The sequence below is a fragment of the Coturnix japonica genome, chromosome Z (assembly GCF_001577835.2).
Source record: "Coturnix japonica isolate 7356 chromosome Z, Coturnix japonica 2.1, whole genome shotgun sequence".
Classification (NCBI taxonomy): Eukaryota; Metazoa; Chordata; class Aves; order Galliformes; family Phasianidae; genus Coturnix; species Coturnix japonica.
The window spans coordinates 27123831-27135665 of record NC_029547.1 but is presented as its reverse complement, the minus strand read 5'-3'; positions in this window follow the sequence as shown (position 1 = coordinate 27135665).

Sequence of the window (11835 nt, the reverse complement as noted above, 5' to 3'; positions counted from 1 at the left end):
TACGTTCATAACAAGAAGTTTGTATCATACTTGCCAAATTAGGGGTCTTTTATACCACTCTAGGGTAGCATAACTGAGAAGAATAAAAGCAAACTGGCCTTGTCATGGATCCCATGTTTTTTTGAGTCAGCTTCTAGATGGCCTCCAAGGCTTACATGAAAAATCTCATTAAAGGATAACTTTTGTCATTTCCATCTGACCAGAAGTGCTTTTTTCAGCAAATGTCACAGTTTCTTTGCTATCAACATTTACAGTGTCATCTCCCTTGGAACATAAAATAATTATTTCATAGCTCACCAAAACATTTGTGCTACTTCACAAAACAATTCAGACTTAGAAATTTTCACTTGCATTTGTCCTACATATTTACTTTAGTTAATCGCTGCTTTACCACTGATGTAAGCCTACCTTCCTCTCCTTAACTTATTTTATTAGAAGCTTAGATGCAGCAGCATGTTTATTACAGATGTTACAATTGTTATGCACTAATCTTACATACTGTATTACTAGCAGCAACAGCACACAATAAAGTAAATTCTTTACCTGAACCTTTTTCTTTTTTGTGGAATTTAGTTAAAACCATAGGTGAGGTTTTCATTGCAGTGTATGGAGATTTAGCTACAAAATTCCCATTAATATTAGGAGGAATCACACAGCCAAGTCCCCACATGCCACACTGAAAATAGTCCTTAATGTTATTTTAATGAAGATTCTTTTATGAGTAAATTATTTCAGAGTAGCTCAGCAGTTATTATCTTCCTTAGTTACTGGTGATAACCAGCGGGGTAAATGTTCTCTAATATTATGTTGCAGCCCTGTGCCTTTGTCATGATGTTATGGGACCTTTCTAGTTATAAATGATTTTCATTGCACAGTGTAATTAGAAACCAGACAACAGAGTAAAGCAGCAAAACTTGGTTTTGGCTGCAAGTTGGAAATGCCCCTAGGGGTCTTCAATTTATGCTCTGCCCTTTCAGTATAGTGTTCAAGGGTTTTCTTAAAATGCCCTAGTTTGTTCCTTAGAGGGAATATATCTCTTTTTCTTGAGGCTCATTCAAGATTGTTTGTGGTTTATAAACCGTTCAAAGTTTTCTGGATAGTCAGTCACGTAGAGAATGACAGTATAATGAAACTTAAAACCATTATTTACTAATTTTTATGAACATAAATTTGTTTTTGAGACCTGGAATACTGTATCTGGAAATGTACTACCTAGTTATTTTATGTGAATTATATGTTCTTTCTTTCATTCTTCCATGCACAAGTTACACTGATTAGCAACTATATTTTCCTTACACCAAGGTGAATTCCAGCATAGACCTGCCAAAGTCCTGTCTTCCTTCTCCTGCTCTTTCCCTCCCATCCTTCCACCAAGGAATGCACCATTTTATTCTTATTTTGGATTGGAATGCTACAGAACAAAATATTATGGACTGAAATGTTGATGATGATATTTAGAACTTGTTAATTACATCTGTAAAGAACATCCATAAATTGTGATGACATTAATTTTCTTTAAAGGAGGATCTTTCCTTCCTTCCTTCCTTAGAATCCCAGGATAGAATTGTTGAGGTTGGAAAAGCCCACAAAGATCACTAAGCCCAATCATCAATCCACCACCACCAGGTACATTAATTAAACCCCTACATGACATACCTACCATTTTTCCTGAAAACCTCCGATGCTGATTCCACCACTTCCATGTGTAGCCTGTTCTAATGCCTTACCTCTTTTTTTAAGAAGATTATTTTCCTGATATACAACCCAAACCTCTCCTGGGATAACATAGAGACATTATCTCTCCCTCCCTCTTTCCACCTTCCCTTACTCCCTTCCTCCTTTCCTCCCTTTGTTCCCTCCCCTCCCTATCCTCCCTTTCCTCCCTTCCTTTTCCTCTTCCCTCTTTCCTTTTCTTTGTAGAAACCCCAAACAAACCTCATCTGAGGTAATAATTATTTAAATAGTAAGAATTTCTCACTGAAATTATCCTCATGCATTTCCAAAAACCACTGCCTGGAGTAAGAAGAAGCCTTCTTGTGATGGCAGAGTAAGAATAGATGGAACACTTGTTGGAGGTTCTCTACAGAGACTGTTTATGTGCTTCAGACAAAGGAAGACAAGAAAGTTTGGCAAGATACCTACGTATTAAATTTGTCAGACTTTTGCATTTAATATGCTCTATTTTTCTGTCCGATGGGGTATTTACAAATGCTTTCATCTTCTGAGATCTTTACATTTCAGAGTATAGAGTTGATGAATACAATAATTTTTCCATTCTGAAATGTTGCAAACTACACTCTAATACTCAACAATTCTTTTTTTTTCTTTTGTATTCTCACTAATTATTTAATGTGTTTTAATCTAAATATTGTTAATATTCTATTTTTATGTCACGATTCCATCATTATTTAAACTCATAATTAATATGCACTAAGAGTCATTCAAAGTGAGCACAGGCATATTTAATTTCACAATACTTGCTACAAAAGCTCTAGCCCATCAAGTAATCCCATAATACATATATACACATATAGGAATATACACAAGCATGTGAATGCACACAAATGCATGTATATACATGTGTATATTCACATAGATGTACATAAATATATATGAATATCTGTATATATATATGAATATATGCATGTTCAGTGGATGTCATTATTTAATCATTAAATGGTTTGAGTGGGAAGGGATAGTCAAAGATCATTTAGTTCCAACGTTCTTGCATTGGCCTCGAATACCTTCAACCAGATCAGGTTGCTCAAATTCCTATCCAACATGGCACTGAGCTCTTCCAGGGACGGAGCATCCACAACTACTCTCACTAACCTGTGCTAGTATCTAATCACTTTCACACTCAAAAATGTATTCCTAATATTCCTAATTTATACTCTTCTAATTTAAAACTTTTACCCCTTATCCTATCACTTCATTTCCTGCTAAATAGTACCTCCTCAGCTTTCTTGTTTAAACCCCTTTAGGTACTGGAGGGACACTCTAAGGTCTTCCTGGAACTTTCTCTTCTCTAGGCTAAGCAATCCCAACTTGCTCAGCTACTACTCATGATAGTTACTGTAACCTTCTGATTTATTTTTATTTTTTATCTTTATTTATTTATTTATTTATTGTAGCCCTCCTCTGAATCTGCTTTAATAGGTTTATGTTTTTCTTTAACTCTGAGGCCCCAGATCTGGAGCCACTACTCCAGGTAGAGTCACTTGACAAGATAGAGGGTGAGAATCAGCCTCTTCAACTTGCTGGCCACACTTCTTTTGATGCAGCAGAGGATAAAGTTGGTCTTCTGAGCTGAAAATGCACGCTGCTGACTTTCATATTTTCAGCTATCTGCACTCCCACGTCTTTCTCGATATTGCAGCTCCATTCATCATCCTATCTGTTCTGATGTCTGAGACTGTTTCAACAAAGGTGCAGGACCTTACACTTGGCCTTGCTGAACTTCAAAAGGTTTTCATGGTACTCTCAGACTTGTTGAGGTTTTACTGGAGATCACTTCTTCCCTCTGAATTATTAACTGTACTATTCAGTTCGATATCATGTTCAAACTTGCTGAGGACACACTCAATCCCATTGTCCATGCCACCAATAAAAATATTAAACAGTACTGATTTCATTATGAACTCAGGCAATACACCACAAGACTATTCATGTATGCTGAGCCATTGACTGATACTTTTACATGGCTACTGCGTGGATTAGTTGTCATCCAGACTGTTTCACCAACACCAGTTTAGAGATGAGAATATAGTATAAAGGAGTATCCTAGAGTTTAGTACAAGTCAAGGTAGATGACAGCTACTTCCCTTGTTCATTTGTGTTGTCATTTTGTCATAGACACAGATTTGTGATGTAATATATACAGAATATGTACATTAAGAATCATACTATTTTATGTAACTTCATAAGAATTCATTTGAAAAACATGCATTTTCCTAAATGATATTTGAACTCTGAAAGTTTCTAAATACTCTATCTTTTGTGAATTCATCCTTGCTTATTTTAAACAAAATTCTAGGGTTTTTGTGGGTTTTTTTTGTTTGTTCATTTGTTTTGTATATCTGTCATGTTTTGAGTGATATTTCAAGGATTTTTTACCCGTCTGTTGAATTTAATCATAAATCTGTGTAGATTAACAGCTCATCTGTAGATCCTTTCTTAAATACAGTGTAATATTGTCTTATTTTCTTAAATTTGTGCTTTCAATTAATTATCCTACAAAAGAAGGAGCCTGAAGTAATGCTTTATAAGGATGAAGAAAAAATCCAGTGCTATTGAGATGCAACTTCTTTCGGAACTCTCTAGTGATCTGAAGATGCTGGTTGTAAAGCTGCTGCAAACATAAGCTTCCTTGTTGCCATCTTTTGTGGTTTACAATACCAAAGAGTGTCAGTTTGGGGAATAATTCTGTCTCTTCTTTATTCCTCCACTCATATTCTAGTTCCTGACTTAAGGGTATTCAAACTTTATTAAATATTAAATGTGAAGGCTTATTATGGTGATTCCAGATTTGTAAGCACCACTTGCAAAGTGAACACAGATGCTCCTGCTCTTGCACAAGAGTCCAACACTGAACACGGCTCTTAAGCACCATGGGCGGGATAAGGGTGGCATTCTTTTATCTGCTGGAACCACTTCTGCTGTTGCTGCCTAGCTTAGTCAATGAGCACAGCTCAGACGCTGCTGAACTTGAGTTACATGGATGTAAGACTTGTTCAAAAACTGACATTCTTTCAATGGAGAAGGGATGTGGGAAAAACATTCTGTGTGTTCATGGGAATGAAAACAAAATTATGAGTGTCAAGAATAAATTCTGGGCAGTTGGCAGTTTTTTGTTGTTGTTGTTGTTGTTTCTTGTTATTGTTGTTTTGTTTTTGGTTTTTTTGTTTTGTTTTTTTTTTTAGTGAAGATAGTCAGTTAAAATATGCAGACCTTCAAGGAACAAATTACCCATTTCACCAAGCTGAGGAAATGGTGAACACAGACAGCCTTAAGGAAAACAGGAAATATTTTCTCTGTCCCAATCCTTGAGAATGCTTATTCTTTCCATGCTCCTCTACAGCTCAGTGTTGAATCCACCTTCCAGGGTTAAGATTAATCCTAACATGTGCCTATCCTGTGGAGATGGATAAGATATCATATTGAGGTGGACTGTAGGGTAAAGAAGGTCATTGTATTGCTAATGAGTGGTAGAGCTCAATGACAACTTGAACCAAATGTAAGCACCCACAAGGTGCCAAGCTCTTACATGTAACCAGTCTTGGTTGGTGAGAAAACTAAAAGGCTCTAAGTATCTACAACATAAGTCTTTTGTTCTGCACCACACAAGGGAGCTTGATGCCCTCTTGCAACAGAGGGAATCAAGCTCTTATTGCAAAATAATTCATAGACAGTTGAGGCCCTGAAGTCTCTACCCCTTGTTCTCATGGGGGACTTCCAACTTCTGAAACATCTGCTGGAATTATAATATAGCAGAACAGAAACGAGCATGGAGGTTCCTAGATTGTATTGGAGATAGCTTCCTGACACAACTGGTGAAGGAGCCAACAGGGAAAGCAAAATCCTGGAGTTGCAATTTGTTAAAAGTGAAGGTCTTGTGGGGGATGTAAAGAATGGAGGCCATCTGGGACAAACTGATCACAAAATGATAATTTTTTTTTTTATCCCTGTTGAATTATGAAGGGGACTCAGCTAAGTTTCCTTAGCACCCTTCTTAAAAAAACTGCTAATTTCTTTCCACTTAGAATTTAAAATAAAAGAGAACAAAGAAATCTCTACATGATAGAGGGAAGACATATTTTACTAACAGTGATAGTGGAAAACAAAAATCATAAGTGAGGACAAAAAAATAAAATAAAAACCAACAACAGCAAGAACAAAACACACCTAAATTCATGCAAACAAATTGAATGCATTACAAATAAGTGTTTAAACAGTTAGTTTTCCCATGCTTCTCCCACGTGACATGATTTTAAATGATTAAGTTGGTATCTTGCACTGAATTTATTGATATTTTTCCTAATCTAGATCTAGATTACATAATGTGATTTAGTCAAAAACTGACACAATATTACTTCCTCTTCAACACAGTGCCATACTGCTCTCAGCAATGTGTAAACAGCATACTTTGGAATTCCTTTGAGATTGTGCAGATATTCAATTAAAATGAACACAGATTTGTAATGTCAATTTTGCTGCAAGCGGGAAAAATTGCATATTGTTTTTGAATACTGTTGCTGTGATTATCTATCTGTTCAAGTATTAGTGTTACAGATACACACAGAAACTTTAAACTAAGGGAGAACTTGTTTAAACAGGATCAGTTCACTGAAAAAATTAACACTTGCAGCAAGTTTGATTTGGTTCTTAAGTTAATGATTTGAAAAAAATAGGTTTGGTGTACTGAAATCATATTTTAGAAGTTCCCTCGTTTATTTCCACTGAATCTTGGGATGCTGGTTGACAATAGGCATGACAAGAATCTGTAGTGTGGTCAGGTAGCAAAGAGGGTAATCTGCATTTTAAGATGGATTAAATACAGAATAGCAGCCAGTCGATAAGAGGAAATTCTCCCATTTTACTTATCACTGATGCAGACTCATGTTGAGTAATGTGCACAGATCTAGTTTCCACAATTTAAAAAGAGTACTAAGGACATTTAAAACACCCCAAGGATGGCTACAATGATGATAAAGGACCTGGAGGGCACTTCTTATGAAAAAAAATTCTGAAACTTAAGTTGTTCTGCGGAAGGGATAGTCCTGATGAATAGAAAAAGGGAAATATCATTCCTATTATTATGAAAGGGAGAAAGGAAGACTTACAAAACTAAAGACTTCACCTTACCTGAGAAGATCATGGAGCAGATCGTCCTGGAAAAAAATGTTAGGCACACACAAGACAAAAGGTGAATTGAGATATCACAGTTCCACCAAAGACAGATCATTCTTGACCAACTTGGTGGCCTTCTACAATGGTGGGATGGCATTCATGGACAAAGGAAATGTAACTGATGTCATCTGCCTGGAATTCTGTAAGGACCTTGGCAAGGTTCCACATTATATCCTTATATCTAAATTAGAGAAATATGGATTTGAAGGCTAGACTTTTTTGATAGATGGAGAACTAGTTGGATGGTCCCAGGATGTAATAAACCCCACTCAGAGTGAGTTGCAGTCAATGACTCCATGTCCAGGTGGAGTGATGTCCCCCAAAGGTTTTTCCTTGGATCACTTTTCTTCAACGTCTTAATGAACAATACAGATACTGGGACTGAGTGTATCCTCACAAAGTCTGTTGATGACATCAAGAAGGGATGTCATCCAGAGGGACCTGTGTAGTATTTGGAATATTATTTTTAATCAGGAAGGGGACCTACCTCTTGCACGTCTTCACTTTTCATCACAATACTGATAGTATTAAAATAAAAGCAAAAATACTGTTTAGATGCTAGGAAAAAAAAAAAAAAAATTTACTAAGAGAGTTGTGATAGACTGGAACAGATTGTCCAAAAACGTTGTGGTTGCACCTCCTGGAGGTATCCAGCTCCATATTGGATGGGACCTGGGCAGTCTCATCTATATTATATTCTTGTGCAATGAAGGATAGTTGGAACTATGGAATCTTTAAGGTTTCTTCCAATATTAGCCATAATGCTACCCTGGACTTCAGTAAAGCCAACTTTAACTTCTTCTAAGACCTTCTTAGAGGTATTCCATGGTATCCCCCCTTAAGGGGGCCATGAGAACTGTTTGGCATTTAAACACTACTTCTTCCTAGCTCAAGATTGGTACATCCTAAGAGAAAGGGTTTTTTTCTCTTGTTTGTTTTTGTTTTTGTTGTTGTTTGTTTAAGTAGGTCATCAGTAAAAGGAAGACTATAGGAAAATGTGAGTCCCCTACTAAATGAAGTGGATACCCTGGTAAAGGAGGACACTGAGAAGGTTGATATAGTGAATGCCATCCTTAATGCTAAGACCAGCCTTCAGGAATCCCAGACCCTGAAGGTAAGAAAGAGAGTAAAGAAAGGTAAGAAAGGGAAGGCTTTCTGCTGGTTGAGGATGATTTGAGAGCATTTAGCAAAAAACAATGCACACAAATCTGTGCATTCTGATAGGATGCACTTGCATTTGCTGAGAGAGCTTGCAGAGATAATAGATGAACCACCCTCTATCATCTTGAAAAAATCTTGACAAATGGGAGTAAAGTCTGGAAACTGGACGGTGGACAATGTCACTCCAGTTTACTAAAAGTGCAAGAAAGAGGATCTGGGAAACTACAGGCCAGTCAATCTTACCTCTTTTCCTGGAAAGTTGGTGGAACACCTTTTTTCTGGATGTCATCTCCAAGAAATTGGATGAAAATTAGTTTATCAGGAGTAGTAAGCATTGATTCACCAATAGGAAATCATACTTGACTGACATGATAGCCTTCTATTATGTCTTCAATGGCTGAGCAATTGTGGGGAGAGCAGTGAATGTTGTGTACCTTGACTTCAGCAAGGCATTTGACACTGTCTCCCACAACATCCGCACTACAAAACTTATACAGTGTGGCATGGATGAGTGGACTGTGAGGTGGATTGAGAACTGCTGACTGGAAGGGCTCAGAAGGCTGTTACCAGCAGTGCAGAATCTGGTTGGAGGCCTGTAACTAGTGATGTTCCCCAGGGGTCCATGCTGAGTCTGGTCGTGTTCAACACCTTCATACACAACTTGAATGAAGGCATAGAGTCAACCCTCAGCAAGTTTACTGATGAAAGGTGGGACAAGTGATTGACACACCTGAAACCTGTGCTACCATTCCATAAGACCTGGACAGACTGGAGAGCTGGACAGGGAGAAACCTGAGCAGAAGGCATATGGATGAGGTCAGGCTCTTCTTGGTGGTGTGTAGCAATAGGACAAAGAATAATGATCTGAAACTTGAATGTAGGAAGTTCCATACTAACATGCCAAAGAACTTCTGTATGGTAAGGTTGACAGAATGAGGTTGCCCGGAGACAGCGTGGAATCTCCTTCTATGGAGATATAAAAGACCCTGGACACCTACTTGTGTGACCTATTGTAGGGATCCTGCTTTAGTAGGAGGGTATGACTCAGTGACCTCTTAAGGTCCTTTCCAACTGCTGCAATTCTGTGATTCTGTGACTGTACGATTTAAAAGCCCTGTTGCTCTTCTCTAAATGTATTACAGTGTCTTGCAGTGAAGAATTCCAGAAATGAACAAAAAATCCAAGGTTCTGTCTCATCAGTGTCACATACAAAGGGATAAGCAATTCCCTAGTCCTACTGGCCATGTCATTTCTGATGTAGACCAGGATGGCACTGGTATTCTTGGCCACCTGGGCACAGCATTATATACCTGAATACATTATATTATATACAGAATTATATACCTGAATTGTAAAACAAGAATAAAATCCAATGAAATTTTACAGATCTTGTTCATGTGCCAGACACCTTATTCAGCCTCTCAAAATTCCAGAGAGAATTCCTTGGATGAAATAGAGTAAAATCCAGCTTTTACAACCTACACTTCTGAGGAATAAATGGTATTCTTTGCTGCTGCTCCTCTGAAACCACTATTGCAAGCCACTGAGACAAGATAATGGATTCAATGAACCACTGATATGGTTTACTGTACCTATTTCCATGTGATTTATTGTAGCATTTAAGTTCAGAAGAACCTTTTGCCCCATGAAAACCAACCTCAGCCGTACTGCAGTTAGATGAAGGTCAGAGGAGATGTCACCCTACAGAGACTCTAACACTCCCTAATAGTCTATAACACACAGAAATGTATAAGTAGTAGATAAGTCATTTTGTTCTTCCTAGATTTCATATGCTTTATCCCTGAAAAAAAAAAAAAAAAAAAAAGAAAAAAAGATGACCCTTCTACTGAGTTTAGTAAGAACAGGAACACCAGAAATTTTTCAAATTGTTCATTGAAAAAACATTCTTTGGAACCTGCTAAAGCAGATGCATTTCCATAGCCTTCCAAAGGGCTATGAATCAGCATATTTGTCGGGAAGACAAGTCCATTACAGGTAATTGCTCCATCATTTTATATTTACTATCTCTGTGACTTATTCCTTGTAATCTAGATGTCTGTCTTATGGTTGAAACCATATTAGTAATTTCTCTTACGTATACTGTAATGTATGTAAGAGTGTATGTATATAATACATTTTCTTACAAGCTCTGTAAGAAAACTAAAGAATTATGTGATAACTTTCCAGACTTTGAGTGAAGGAGGGAGACAGCATCTCAGCATCTCCCCAGTGGTGAAATGTAATTAAATCCAATGGAAAGGGAAAAAAAAAAAAAAAAAAAAAAAGAAAGAAAAAAAAGGAAAAGAAAATTTAGAAGTCCAGTATTTTCCTTTCCTTCTTAGTTTATGAATAGTTTATGTTGTAGTTTTTCCCTGGTATCAAAAATCTATCAAATATAATTGAGATCTAAAATCAAGGAAGGAACTCAAAGAATTATGCTTGAGTTCTCATTTCTTTGATCACTGACAAGACAGAGAATTTAAAAGGACTGGTTGGAACATAAATTTTTATGTTACAAATCTTATTTTTGTACAGATTTGTTAAGTATTACTGAGATGAATGTGGAAAACCACTTTCTGTTATTGTCATTGTCATTTCAAATCAAAATTCAAGGATGAAATCCGTATCTTCAGAAACATACTTGAACAATAAGTGGAAATATCTATATCTAGCATTGATGTGCTGTGAACACACTGTTTTAAATAAATATTGTAAAGATTAAAATAAATATTGAAAAACTAGTGAAAATGTCTGCAATTCAGTAATGATTAAGGACCAAATACATGTGGTTAAAGCTAGTGCTCTACCACTACATTTTCAGTAGTTCAATGTACAGTTCCTAATTGTATTTTGTCACTGAAATTATCTGAGGATAGTAAGTTTACTATGTACAACAGTATGGGTCTTAGCCAAGAAATGGATGATAAGCTGACTGAGATCTTCTTGATGGAGACTAAAGGGAAGGCAGAATTATGTAAAGTCATTGTGGGAGTCTGTTACAAGCTACCTGACAAAGAAGAACAAGTAGATGAAGTCCTCTGCAGACAGATGTTAACAGACTCACATTCACAAGTACCCCTCATAGGATACTTCAATCGCGTAGAGGAATAACACAGCAATATGTGGAATGTACTGCGGATGCCTTCTGCGCCACATAATAGAAGAGTCAGTGGGCTTTTTATCACCAACAGGGAAGAGCTGGTGGGGAACGTAAAGATCAAAGATAACCTTGGCTGCAGTGAACACAAAATGGTGAAGTTCAAGATCTTTAGAGCAGTCAGGTGGGCTCACAGTCAACTCATAGAACTGGACTTCAAGAGAGAAGATTTAGACTTTTTCAAGGGTCTGCTTGTTGGAGTACCAAGAGATGAAGCCCTAGAAAGAAAATGGGCCCAAGAAATCTGGTTAACATTCAAAGAATAACTCACTCCCAAACTCAAGAATGGTGCATTCCAACGAAGAAGTCAGAGAAAGTTCCCAGGCACATGAACAAGAAGAAAATCATCAGGAGTAGTCAGTTTGGATTCAACAAAGGGAACTGATGTCTAACCAACTTGATAAGCCTCTATAATAAAATCACCACCCTGATGGATGAGGGGAGAGCAGTGGATACTGCACTCCTGGACTTCAGTAAGGCCTTTGACGTTGTTCCCCATAAGATCCTTATACAGAAACTGTTGAATATGAGCTGTGTGAGTAGATACTGAGGTGAAATCAAAACTGGCTGAATGGCCAGACTCAGAGAGCAGTGGTCAGTGGTATAAA